Source organism: Nomascus leucogenys, chromosome 25, assembly GCF_006542625.1.
Source record: "Nomascus leucogenys isolate Asia chromosome 25, Asia_NLE_v1, whole genome shotgun sequence".
In the NCBI taxonomy this organism is placed as follows: Eukaryota; Metazoa; Chordata; class Mammalia; order Primates; family Hylobatidae; genus Nomascus; species Nomascus leucogenys.
In genome coordinates, this window is record NC_044405.1 from 5,268,228 (window position 1) to 5,282,678 (window position 14,451).

The 14,451-nt window shown below is 36.2% G+C and overlaps 1 long non-coding RNA gene across 1 annotated transcript; it reads left to right on the plus strand.

The window, feature by feature from the left end:
• The first annotated feature begins 892 nt into the window (after nt 1–892).
• Nucleotides 893–9,943, plus strand: LOC115833166. Its single transcript, XR_004028615.1, has 3 exons — nt 893–921; nt 4,412–4,414; nt 9,864–9,943. It is a non-coding gene; the product is annotated as an uncharacterized LOC115833166 (long non-coding RNA).
• The last annotated feature ends 4,508 nt before the right edge of the window (nt 9,944–14,451 follow it).

Below are 14,451 nucleotides of genomic sequence, written 5' to 3' on the forward strand. Positions count from 1 at the left end.
TTTTTTTTTTTTTTTTTTTTTTGAGACAGAGCCTCCCTCTGTTGCCCAGGCTGGAGTGCAGTGGCATGATCTCGGCTCACTGCAACCTCCACCTCCCAGGTTCAACCGATTCTCCTGCCTCAGCCTCCTGAGTAGCTGGCATTACAGGCACACACCTCCAAGCCTGGCTAATTTTCGTATTTTTAGTAAGGATTGGGTTTTGCCACACTGGCCAGGCTGGTCTTGAACTCCTGATCTCAGGTGATCCACCTGCCTCAGCATCCCAAAATACTAGGATTACAGGTGGGAGCCACTGTGCCCAGGCCATCAGCTTTTAAGTAATATTTAAATCCATGGAAATAAAGGAGGTCACCAAAAAATGATTCTAGATCATGATTTCTCGATGTTGGCAATATTGCTATGGAAGGGTGGATAATTCTTTGTTTTAGAAGGCTGTCTTATGCAGCATTCCAGGCCTCTACCCACGATATACCAGCAGTGGTAACCCAAAATGTCACCAGACATTGCCAAATGTCCCATGGGAGAACAGTCATCTCCAGTTGAGACCACTGACTGCTCTAGAATAGAAAAAAAGAAGCTCCAGTACTAACTTTTAGTATTCTCCAATGTTTAGAAGGTAGGGAGAACAGCCGGGCTTGGTGTCTCACGCCTGCAATCCCAGCAGTTTGGGAGGTCGAGGAGGGTGGTCACCTTAGGTCAGGAGTTCGAGACCAGCCTGGCCAAAATGGCCAAACCCCATCTCTACTAAAATACAAAAAATTAACCAGGCATGGTAGCAGGTGCCTGTAGCCCCAGCTACTTGGGAGGTTGAGGCAGGAGAATCACTTGAACCCAGGAGGTGGAGGTTGCAGTGAGCCGAGAGATTGCGCCATTACACTCCAGCCTGGGTGACAGAGTGAGACTCTGTCTCAAAAAAAAAAAGTTAAAGAGAAGTGAAGAAACTAGCACTACCTCTGCAGGGAGGCCAGAGAGGGAAACAAAGAATCAAACAAGAATAGGGCTCTGAAAGCAAAAAGAAGAATTCGTTACAAGAAAAAAGGAGAAATAATCTGTGCCAAAAGCCATGGTTTGGTTAAATAATAGCTGAGATAGGACTTGACCATTGTTTTACTAACATCAAGATGACAGGATACCTTATCAAGAAACACTTGCTGGAGTAGTGTGGGGACCTGGATATTTACACTATACTAAATTATACCCCACAGATTACATGGAGATTGCAGAATAAACGGTTCAAATTGCAATGTGGATATCTGACTGTCCCCTCTTGAACCAGCAATTAGTCTTAGAATCTTTTAACGTGGAACAAGCAGATAGCATATTCCTCATGATTTGATGAAATGTAAAGTATACAGTGTCAGGTATAAAGTATTATGTAATATTCTGTCTATAATGTTGAACTCAAATATGATCATGCCTCTACATGTAACCTACAGTTTACAAATAATGGAATTAAAGGGATAAGTCAAATGACACTACAACCGATGAGAAAAATTTATAAAATATGACATTCTACAACATCTGACATCAGCAATGAGTATAAAAGATAGAGGAAGATGCAAGAATGAAACAGGCTTACAAAACATTAAAATGCAATTTGTAGGCCTTGAGAAACTCTGACTTTTTAACAAATCGAATGTAAGGAAGAATGAGATAACTGGACAGATTTGAGTATAGACTGACTGTTAGATGATGTAAAGAGTTAATGCTATTTTTGTTGTTATGTCTGACAAAAAAGTGTGGTTGTATTATGGAATGAAATGTTTAGAATATAGAACTGCCCGACTCTACTTTTTGATGTTTGATTGCTCACATCTTACAAACCTCACTGCTCCCTTCTCTTCTTAGGCCTCACTATTAAGCAGGTTGACAACATTCCTCTTTTGGCTGGTAGAAGATTCGAAACACTCAAGCCTCTTGGATATTCCTGGGAACCCTCACCTCACTCCCAATTCTTAAACACAATGACATCTCCAAGCTAGTCTCTTTTCCTTACTCTCTCAAGCCATTTTTCAGACCAGCTTGGAAAGGGTGTCTTGTCCTCAAAATGCTTTATTCTGTTAGTAATAAATATTTTCATACCATCTTGGGGTGTGTGTGTGTGTGTGTGTGTGTGTATGTGTCTGTACCATTATCATTATTGACATCTGGATCAAATTTTGGGTGGAAGTCTGTCCTTCTTCTCAGAGTGTCCAAAACAAGTTGTAATGCTATAATGTTTGAAATTTATTGTAGTATATTTTAAAAGAATAAAAGAAGAGAGAGAGAGGAATAAAGGAAGGAAGGAAGGGAAGGAAAAGAGGGAGGGAGGGAGGAGATAAAACAAAAGAAAAGGTAATAAAAATAAAGGAATAAATTTTAAGTGTGGCAACTACTGTGCTCAAATTTCTTAATTCTCTTCTTTCTGACTTTTACCCCAAGGCTGCAGAGGAAGTTTGAGTATTATTAAAATGCTGGTGGAGAGGAGTATCAACTGCTCTTCTTCAGTTTCTTGACAGACTTTTTACTGTTACAGCATTTCCTACTTTTCCATTTCTGTTCTCACTACACGTACTGAGCAAGCCCAAGCATATACTGCCCTGTCCTTGTTACCTTTGTGTGTTGAACTTAGAACACTATATGTTCTAAAAAAATCACAGATGTATTCCAATGCCTAGGTCCTGTAAGTATACCCCTAGCCTAACTACTTTCCTGAGTCATGACCATTCCTGCAGGGTATAATCAAGTTCTACCCTCTAACTTTAAAACCACATACTCTTTTTGTCTCTAACTCTGGTTCCTCAGGTGGCTGTGAAGCATTTTGAAAGACTTTCTTTTCCCGGATTTCCAATCAAGGGGGTAGAATTATCCTCTTTTACACTAGAATGTTCATGTTTGCCCGTGGGTCTGTGTGTCACTGCCACAGTAACAGAAGATTAAGAGTCATTCATCCCTTTCTCAGTTCATTCTTTCCCCTCTCAGTGGGCTTTTCCGTAGGCCCGAAAAGATTTGCAAGTGCTTTCCCAGGCTTTCAGAATGCTGAGCCTTGTTTTGTGCTTTATGGTACCACTTTGCAATTTGAGTTTGCCAGGTGTTGGTTATTGCCTTTCCCAATTCTCAAACCTTTACAAAAATGTCTTTCCATTTGGTCCTAGGTTGCAATACAATAAGAATTGCCACTGATATGGTTTGGCTGTGTCTCCACCCAAATCTCACCTTGAATTGTAATAATCCCCATGTGTCAAGGGTGGGGCCAGGTGGAGATAATTGAATCATGGGGGTGGTTTTCCCCATACTGTTCTAGTGGTAGTGAATACATCTCACAATATCTGATGGTCTTGCCTGCCACCAAGTAAGACATGACTGTGCTTCTCCTTTGCCTTCCACCATAATTGTGAGGCCTCCCCAGCCATGCGAAACTCTGATTCCATTGAATCTCTTTCCTTTATAAATTACCCAGTCTCAGGTATGTGTTTATTAGCAGCATGAGAACAGACTAATACAACCACAAATTAAAAATACATCTGAAGGCCAGCCGCATGGCTCACCCATGTAATCCCAACACTTTGGGAGGCCAAGACAGGTGGATCATATGAGGTCAGGAGTTTGAGACCAGCCTGGTCCACACGGTGAAACCGTGTCTCTACTGAAGATACTAAAATTAGCCGGGCCTGGTGGCACATGCCTGTAATCCCAGCTACTTGGGAGGCTGAGGCATGAGAATCGCTTGAACTGGGGAGACGGAGGCTGCAGTGAGCCGAGGTTGTGCCACTGCACTCCAGCCTGGGTGACAGAGCAAGGCTCTTTCTCAAAAAGAAAAAGGAAACAGCATACATCTGATCTTATTTCAAACCTATTCTATCACATATACTTCCAGGTAATCACATTCTACAACTACAGTAAAATCCTAGATGTTCACCAAACTTGACATTGTTTACGTAAATTAACCAGTAAATAAATGTAACTGTATGTCTAATAAGATAATATTTTATTTTTTTACTCATACATATGTTAATTCATTGATATTATGTAAGAAAATAATTATATATCATTCACTATTTAGGTATTATTGAAAAGTTTTGAAGCTATAAAATAAAATACAACACATCTTTCTTCCTTCAAAGAAATCACAATTGACAGTGAAAATAGTTTAATTCATAGATAATTTTGAATAACTATGAAAATAGACATATCCATATAGCTTTGTGGGAATGCTGAATATTTGTAACTAACCCAACCGAGAGGAGTTAAATGGATCTTGATCTTGCCTTGAAAGGACTTTGGCCAGTTGGTCTAAATCTGCTCCTGGTTCTCCAGATCATGTATGATAGGAAAAATTCCACAGGAGAGGACCACAAAGGAATGTGTTCTCAGCTGAAGACCAAGTGCTAGTCAAAGCAAGCAGGTAACAGAAAATTGTGGTAAAAAGGAGAAAGTGGTTAAGTTTATTTCCAGTGGTACAAGCGTTCCATAAAGCAGAGGAAAGGACTGAAGGGGAATCCATTTTAGGAGCTTCCAGGAAATGGAAGTTTCTGTGCTCTAAGAAGATAAGAAAATAAGAGGGCATAAAATTTAGATGAGATTGGGAAGAATGGCTTCCAAAGGAATGAAAAGATGAGGGTAATGTTTAGAAATGACTGGATTCAAATATTTTGTTTCTGGCAGATGTTATTTTGGGGACAAAATGACTAAGGGTTGATCTCAAATAATACTTGGTCTATGAAACTGGTAATAATGGGTGACAGTAGCCAGGTCCTTAAATAGAGATGCCCTATTCTCATGAAAGAAACTGAGGAACAAATTAGACAGAACTCTTTCTGTGCAAAGAATGTTTCATGGTATTCAGAAGAGTAGAGAGAGTGTGTCTTCAAGTGGCAGACCCTGTTAAAACTTGGGAGAACAGGTAAAATCCTGTCCTAGGATATGGGTTAATGACTTGTTTTGATTAAGAACCATATTCTGAGAATTCTACTTATTTGAGAAGGTAAATACCATCTACCATAGATTATAATTTTAAAAATGAATACTAAGGCAATTTAAAACATAAGTATCTTACAAAAGATAATAGTGTTCCTAAATATAAAATTTCAATATTACATAAATTCAATTTCTATCAGTTTTAATATGATTTTTTTTTTACTATATATTCATCAAAGTTCTCTGGAGAACAGGACAAATGGGATTTTTTTAATTTACTTATGTACTTTAAGGAATTAGCTCACATGACTATGGAAGTTTGCAAGTCTAAAATTCTGAGGATGGGCTGGCAGGCTGGAAACCAGGGAGAAGCTGATACTGAAGTTCAGGTCCAAATGCATCTGCTGAAGAATTCCCTTTCGCTGGCAAGAGATCATTCTTCTGTTCTATTCAAACCTTCAACTGATTGGAGGAGGCCCATTCACATTATGGAGGGCCATCTCCTTTACTTAAAATCCATCAATTTAAATGTTAATCTTAACCAAAAATATCCTCATAGAAACATCTAGAGTAATGTTTGAACATATATCTAGGCACCAGCCAAATGGATACATAAATTTAACCAGGCTACAGTGGAATTAGCCTACAATCATTGATCATTCTTTAATGTTATAGTTTACGTATATAAGATCTGAAAAATGCCATTTTTAAACATTTGTATAGCGATGTATAAGTTATCAATTGCTGTGACATAGATAATTCTAGTTTATCCTCAATACCACGGTCTGAAGGGAAAGAGAACTAAAAATTTATAGGGTCCATTATAAGAATTGCCAGTAGAAATATTACTTTTACAGGTTTGGAGATAATGAGCCCCACATGGTTTAAACAAATATGCAAGATAAAACAGCCAGTAAATTAGTGCAAATAAGACTTGAATGTCAGCCTTCTGACTACAAGCCTAAAACTTTTACCACCATAGCTGTGCTTTAGAGAGAAATGTGTCTATAGTTAGAATCAATTTGTAGGATCAGAGCACTGAGTCCCTTTAAATTTAGGCAGAGCATCATTCTTCATTAGAGGGCCAGCATGTGGTAGGAAACTGATTAACTTATAGCTCTTTTAAAGGTACCCACAGGTATTCATGTCAGCAACGTACTATTTACCAGTCACTTATCTAGAGGTGATCTTAATATGGAAATCCTTAATTTGAAAATAAGGACGATTTCATATTACATTGCAAAGACCGTAATTGTCTTTAAATTGCCCTTTTTTACTCTGAAGATTTGATCTCTGAAGCCTGAAATGAAACTTTAACATTTTCAATTAAATTCAAGCCTTCAAGGTTTGGTTGAAACTAAGAAAATGATTTGTGAACCTCTTTTTAAACTCCCTCTGAAATCAGCTTCAACCTAGTAAAGTTCTAATTCTTCACATTTAGTTGAGTTATAAAAGAGAAGTTCATCAATACTAAACTTTAGTCATAAAGTTCAAGCTATGCCAAAAAAAAAAATATTTTTTCCAATTAAAAATTAGGCTTTTATTTCAACATCTAAAACTTTTTTTTTTTTAAGAACACAGCTTATTGTTCGCATGCATTGTTTAGGAGGTGAAAGCAGTAAAACAAAGCAAAATTAAATAAACAAAATTATCTCTCCTTCTATTACTTGGCATCTGAGAGCTACATATCTGGCAATTATAATGCACACTATATATTTTTAAGTGTCTCCCAAATTCTGCAAAATATTTTGGGATGTTTCATTTCAAACATCTCAGAAAGCTTCACTCCCTTACATCTTCAATTTACTCTTTCTAAAGTGATAACATGCTTTTGCTCCTTTGAGGAATGAACTGTTATTGTGATGTATTTTTTCAAGATGTTCAGAATGTGAGAATACCATGTAACGACGTTCATAACTTCTGTTATCTGCCATATTGGTAATAGGAAATCGGCCATGAAAAGTGATCATGGAATCCCCCATTATGTTGCTTTCAGTCTTCATGCTACAATATATTAATATATTCCTCTCTTAGTTCCTCCCTCTTTGACTATATCATTCATTAGGAATCCTACTCTCCTATTTTTATAATATTTTTAGAGAACTGAAGAATACTTCTGAAAGTGTGATACAATTTTGAAGTTCATCAATTAATTTTTTTCATTTCTCATCTATTGGCTTATTTGTTTTTTTGTTCGTTTGCTGGTTTTGAGACAGAGTCTCTCACTCTGTCGTCCAGGCTGGAGTGCAGTGGCGTGATCTCGGCTCACTGCAAGCTCTGCCTCCTGGGTTTAAGCGATTCTCCTGCTTCAGCCTCCTGAGAGCTGGGACTACAAGTGTGCACCACCACGCCCAGCTAATCTTTGTATTTTTAGTAGAAACGTGTTTCACCATGTTGGTCAGGCTGGTCTCAAACTCCTGACCTTGTGATCTGCTTGCCTCGGCCTCCCAAAGTATTGGCTTATTTAATATCTCTGCAATGATAGATTTTTGATCATTCTATAAGATTAAAGATTGTTGTGTTATAGCATAGGTACAAATTTGTGAATTAAATGTAACAGATATTAAAGGAGAATTCAAAGAAGTTTATTTTATCACTATATCCAAATATACTGCTAGGATTTACACCTGGCCTTCCTTGTCAAGTGTTGGACTTTTTATAGGCTGTCTTGCATCTTGAATCTATGGATTCAGGAATAAGGATGAATATGAAAATATTATAAAACCCAGTGGGTTCATGTTGCAATGAAGTCGGATATGATTTGTCCTCTTAAATACCTTCATAAAACCAAAACTGAGTTAGCAAAAATTTAAGTAAAGATAAAGTGCCATTTGTTTTCTGGTGTGAGATATTAATAGAAAATAAGGCACAAAAATTGGTCCTAAACAGAAATAGCCAATAATTTTTATGTAAACTGAACAGCTGTGAAAACACCAAAAATAAACGTCCAAGTTCATCTTAACATATAGACTGGAGTATTATGTATTAGGTATATTTGCCATTTTGACACATTTTCTTCTGTAATTCTAGAAATTTCTTATATTTACCTCCAATACAAATTTCACAAATACCTAGATTTAATTTTGAAGAACTAAATAAATGAATATGATTACACAGGCTTTAAACTCCAGTGGTAATTTGGGTATCAAAATTAAAGCCTTTATATTCATTTATTGTAAAATTTAAAGAATAGTCATGTATAAAAGTGTCAAAATATTCTAAAATAACAGGTACCACTAATTACTCTTTTATATTTTGGCTATTATCACCCTATACCAGTTTGTAACATACTAGCAGAATTCACCTTAGAAAGTCAAATAATGAATATTACTGGTTTTATGTAAAATATCAAGGAGAGATGACCTTGTACTTCTTCTTACTGGCTTATACAAAATCAACCTGATAATAGATGTATGCTGTTTCTAAATAAGGTGTTTAATATTCAAATATTTTCAGTGACTGGGATAAATCACCCGTTTCATATCTTACCCTAGTACCAAATGCATGGCCATTCATTCCGTGCTAAATATAGATCTACTAGAGGGCCAATAATTTAGCATTTTAGTTAAATAGTCTGGTCATGTTAGTATTTATTTAAAGAAAAATTCTAGCCCATGTTCTCTCTCATTCTATATATCATGACTTTGAATTGGTGAGGGCGTTTGTGTACTTGGAGTTTAGGTCAAAGTAAAAGATTCAAAGTTGTGGAAACTCCATAATATTTTCAAAGTAAGAAAAACCTAGCAGTGTGAACTTCTAAACTTTAATATTTACACTGTCTCATATAATTAAGTTGTGTATAAATTAGCATACATAAAAATGTCCTTATTTATGCTAATTTATGGTCTCTTCGAAAAGAACACAAACTCACCACAAGTCACACGTAGCTATTATAGCACTGTGAAGAATAAAGAAGGTCATCAGAATTTGTTTCTCAATAGAAGAGTTCATTGTATTAAGACTTTGAAATGAAAATAGGCACTTAAAAATGGGGCATTTATATAAAAATATAAAGACTTTGACAAATCAGAAAAGCTGAAAAAGAAGAAGGAAAGAGTAAAAAAGGAAAACAACTAGAAAATAAGTATTAAAAAAGAAAAATGACAATGGATTATTATACTTCTTTTGGTTTAAAAATTCATAAAATTTCAGAGGAGAAATTATTTGGTACTAGAATTCTAGCAGTCACTGACCCATGCATTCTTACATGTGTCCTATTTTCTTAGTTTTACTTATGCTTATAGGTATCCTATTTTCACAGAAACGTTTTTGCTTATCTCTATTGTCTCAGCTTAATTATGTCACTCTCCCAATATTTCTCAAAATAGCAAAAAACACAAAAAATTATAAATTACATTCCCAAAAAATGTGTTACTGAATAGCCAGGAACAGTGCTTCCAAGATGTTTCTTCAATAAATACAAAAACATATTCTTTAAACGACTTCTGTTAAAAAAAAATACAAGAAAAATTATCATGTGATGTGAAGGCATTTGATATAGCTTGGATGTGTGTCCCTGCCCAAATCTCATATTGAAATGTAACCCCCAGTGTTGCAGGTGGGGCCTGGTGGGAAAGTTACGACACCTACCCAGTGCTCTCTTGGTCTTGCCTTCATTATGTGACCTGCCTGTTCCCCCTTCACCTTCCACCATGGTTGTCAGCTCCCCGAGGCCTCACCAGAAGCAGATTCCACTATGCTTTCTGTACAACCTGCAGAACTGTGAACCAATTAAATCTACTTTCTTATAAATTACCCAGTCTCAGATATTTCTTTATAGCAATGCAAGAATGACCTAATACAGCATGTCAAAACTTAACATTCAAATTATGTTGGTTTGGTTTTACCCTCATTCAGATCTTTATGATCTCTTATCTGGATTATTGGAATCTATTTAATATTACCTGTAGGGAAAAGAAAGAGAGATTAGACTGTTACCGTGTCTATGTAGAAAAGGAAGACATAAGAAACTCCATTTTGACCTGTACCCTGAACAATTGCTTTGCCCTGAGATGCTGTTAATGTGTAACTTTGCCCCAATCTTGAGCTCAAAAAAACATGTGTTGTATGGACTCAAGGTTTAAGGGCTCTAGGGCTGTGCAGGATGTACTTTGTTAATAAAATGTTTACAGGCAGAATGCTTGGTAAAAGTCACTGCCATTCTCCATTCTCGATAAACCAGGGGCACGATGCACTGCGGAAAGTTGCAGGGATCTCTGCCCTAGAAAGCCAGGTATTGTCTAAGGTTTCTCCCCACGTGATAGCCTGAGATATGGCCTGGTGAGATGGGAAAGACCTGACCGTCTCCCAGCCCGACATCTGCGAAGGGTCTGTGCTGAGGAGGATTAGTAAAAGAGGAAGGCCTCTTGCAGTTGAGATAAGAGGAAGGCCTCTGTCTCCTGCCTTCCCCTGGGAACGGAATGTCTCGGTATAAAACCCAATTGTACATTTGGTCAATCCTGAGACAGGAGGAAAACCACCCTGTGGCGGGAGGCGAGACATGTTGGCAGCAATGCTGCTCTGTTATTCTTTACTCCACTGAGATGTTTGGATGGACAGAAGCATAAATCTGGCCTGCGTGCACATCCAGGCATAGTACCTTCCCTTGAACTTATGTGCTCACGTTTTCTTGCTGACCTTCTCCCCACCATCACCCTGCTCTCCTGCTGCATTCCTCTTGCTGAGATAGTGAAAATAGTAATAAATACTGAGGGAACTCAGAGACCAGTGCTGGTGTGGGTCCTCCATATGCTGAGCGCCGGTCCCCTGAGCCCACTGTTCTTTCTCTATACTTTGTCTCTGTCTTATTTCTTTTCTCAGTCTCTCATCCCATCTGACGAGAAATACCCACAGGTGTGGAGGGGCTGGCCCCCTTATTCTTTATTACACCTATTTATCTACAACATTCAATAACGCAAGCCTGATTGTGTCAATTCCTTCCTTTTTTTCCTAGAGCAATGATGCCTTCTTATTTGTATTTTTAATTGACCTAATAGTCTTATATATTTGTGGAGTGCAATGTGATATTTTATATAAATATACATGTGGAGTGATTAAATCAAGAAAATTACACATTTCTCACCTCATATACTTACTATTTTTAAAGTAAGGAAATTGAATTTTGAAATATACATTATTATTAACTATAGTCACCCTGCTGTGGAATAGATCTCAAAAACGTTATTCTTCCTGTTTAACTGAAACTTTGCACTTTATGACTATCACCTCTTTCTCAAAATAGCGAAAAGCACAATAAGTTATAAGGTCACTCTCAACAAATGTGTCACTGAATGGTAAGGAACAGTGTCTCCAATGTGTTTCTTCAAAAAATAAAAAAGCAATTATGATATACACTGTATTTTTTTTGAGATTCATCTCTCCATTCCACCCTGCATCCTCCATCCCTCCATTCTCTAGTAACTACCTTTCTGCTTTCTGCTTCTATGAGTTTGACTTATTTAGACTACACTTATAAGAAATTATATTATAGTATTTATCTTTATGTGACTGGCTTATTTCACTTAGCATAATGTTCTTCAGGTTCGTCCATGTTGACTCAGATGACAAATTTAGTTTTAAAGCCTGAATAGTATTTCATTGCTATCATTTGAATGTGTTCCTCAAAGTTCATGAATTGGAAACTTGATTATCAATGCAGGGGCATTGGGAGATGACACTTAATAGAAGAGGTTTGGGTTATGGGGCATCCTTCTCTTGAATGGATTAATACCACTATCTCAGGATTGGATTCCTAAGAAAAGGGTGACTTCAGCCCTCTCTCTCTCTCTCACCTTCTCTTGCTCTTCTGCTTTTCACCATAAGACAATGCAACAACAAGGCCCTTGTCAGATTCTGGTTCCTCAATCTTGAGTTTCCAGCACCAAGAACTGTGAGCCAATATACGTCTGTTCACTATAAATTACCTGGTCTCTGATGCTTTGTTACAGAAGCACAAAATAGGCTAAGTCATCGATTGTGCATATATGCCACATTTTATTTTTCCATTCCACAATTGATAGATATTTAGCTTGATTCTATGTCTTGGCTATTGTGAATATTGCTGCAATGAAGATAGGAAGACAGATATCTCTTTGATATACTAATTTCAATTCCTTTTGGAATACAGAAGTGGATCATATGATAGTTCTATTTTTTGCTTTTTGAGGAACCTCAATATAGTTTGCTATACTGTCTATACTAATTGACATCCCCACCAATAGTTTACAAAAAAATTCCTTTTCTTTGTATACTTTCCAACTCTTGTTATCCTTTGTCTTTTTGATAATAGCCATTTTAATAAGTGTGAGGTTAAAAAAGAAGACAGAAAAATATAGAAAATAAATTTTAAATTGATATACAACATCTAAATCTAAAACTTTAAAGTGAAAATCATTAACAAATTACATCACCCATCCCAGGCACTCTACCATGACCTCTCCACCCTCGTTACCTTGTACTATCCTTGGTTCTCTGGATATATTGTATAATATCTCAATTTAACTATTTAGACAGACAAATACTACAAACCAGAGTGTTCTTATCCCATGGAACTCTCACTGCTACACAAATACACCAGCTTGTTATTTATCTACCTGGTATAATATTTTTCCTTCTTCAAGGATTATCTCAAATTTGACCTCCCCAAACTACAAATGGAATTAATCATTGTTTCCTCTGTACATTAACATTCAAAAAAGCATTAGCCAATTGTGATTCATTCCCAGACTAATAATTACTTTAAAAATTATTAACAAAATATATATAATTAATAATCCAATATAAAAATTCTGATAAAAAGATATTCATAAACATAAATGAATGGGGAAAGAGAACAAAAATCGTTTCTAAAATGGAAAATGAATATAAATTTTTGGTGTTTATCTTTTAAAAACAACAATAAATTAAACAAGGTGGAAGCTAAATACAGCTAGCTGCACTATAGAAATTTATATATATTTAAAAGGAAAAAATAGCTAAAAGTACTCAGCAGACATAAAACAAAATTTTAAGTATAACCTCCATTAATCAAGGGAGCACTAGCTGACTAACAGATAAATTAGCGTCTTAAGAAAATGAAAATATATTTTCTACTCATGAGCAGTCCAAAATAGCTCTTCCAGACATGAAAACAGCTCTCCTCCAATTGGCGGTTTAAATACTCAAACACCTTTCATCTTGTAGCTCCACAAACTTCAATGAGTGGCTTTCAAGAAGAATAAACATGGGGAAATAATATGTGTGACTTTTTATATGAGTCATGTCTAAACATAGCATACATCCACTAGGTGTATTTATTTCATTGACTAGAACAAATCTAATTGCAGGCAAATTTGAGAACTATAGTCTAATGATAATGTTAGAAGTAAAAGGAAATTCAGTTAAAAATTAGCTATATTTTGTCACATCATACAATTTTACAGCTTATAAAATTGAAATTATTATTTAAAATTAAAATATAAATTTAAAAGCAGAGACATTTTTATACATTTTTAGATAAATAAACTCATCTGTCATAAGACCTGTAAATTTGTGATTTCAAATACAGGTTCTATGCTGCCAAACATTAACCCATCTCCTTTAATTTCACATTAACTCAGTGAGATGGGTTGAACTTTAACAGTAAAAAAGATAATTCCTCTACAAAAAGTAAACCATGTGTTTCAAGAATCACAGCAGTCATATGTGACCAAAGTGGTAGTCTATTTGACAGCATGGCACCATTAAAAACACACAGATTTTGTGGCTTGTTATAGTGGATGTTATAATTCACTTGCCATAGGCATATCCCTTCAAGACTAAAGAATTTATTTTTCTAGTTGTTATCATGTACCTGGATGATAGCCTTCAACTGGCAACTCTCTATGGAAAGTGCCTTGGCTATAGAGTGCTACCATGGGTATTGACAAGCCACCTACAAGGGGCAGCCTTCATTCAAATATTGTGATCCAGTGGTATAAAGGTTCTACTTCTTGCCTCATTTTGAAATAACTCTCAAGGGCCATTGTTGTTTGGCTGACACCTTATTTGAGGCTGTATTGCACCCTAAATTATCCTTTGACATAATACTACATCTTTTTCTAATCGCACAAGAAAGCCCTCTCTGATCAACTTTTCATACGCTAATCTTCTCTGGGTCCACATCCTAAGGAACTTTACTTTCAATTGTTGGTACAAGAAGTGGGAGAAAAAAAGTATAATATTAATTGGAATTTTCTAGCTGGGTCATATATTGGTCAGGTAACAATAGGAAGTCTATTGCTAGTAGTAATTGGAGCACAGATATATTCTGACACATAGTAGTAGTGCAGTTGTTTAAATTTTCACAGGCACAGGTCTTATATCCTATATATGAGTTAAAGTTAAATTATCAGGGCTTGGTGATATAGGTAAGGAGTAATATTTATAAGGATAATAGAATTGTGTGCTTTTGCAGGGGGTAATTGATGTTTTGAGCAACGATAATGAAAGCCTGAGTGTGATTATCACCTAAAGTCTGGGTGAGAAATCTAGAAAGTCTCCCTCATAGCGTATAAAGATACTCATCTTATGCAGTCA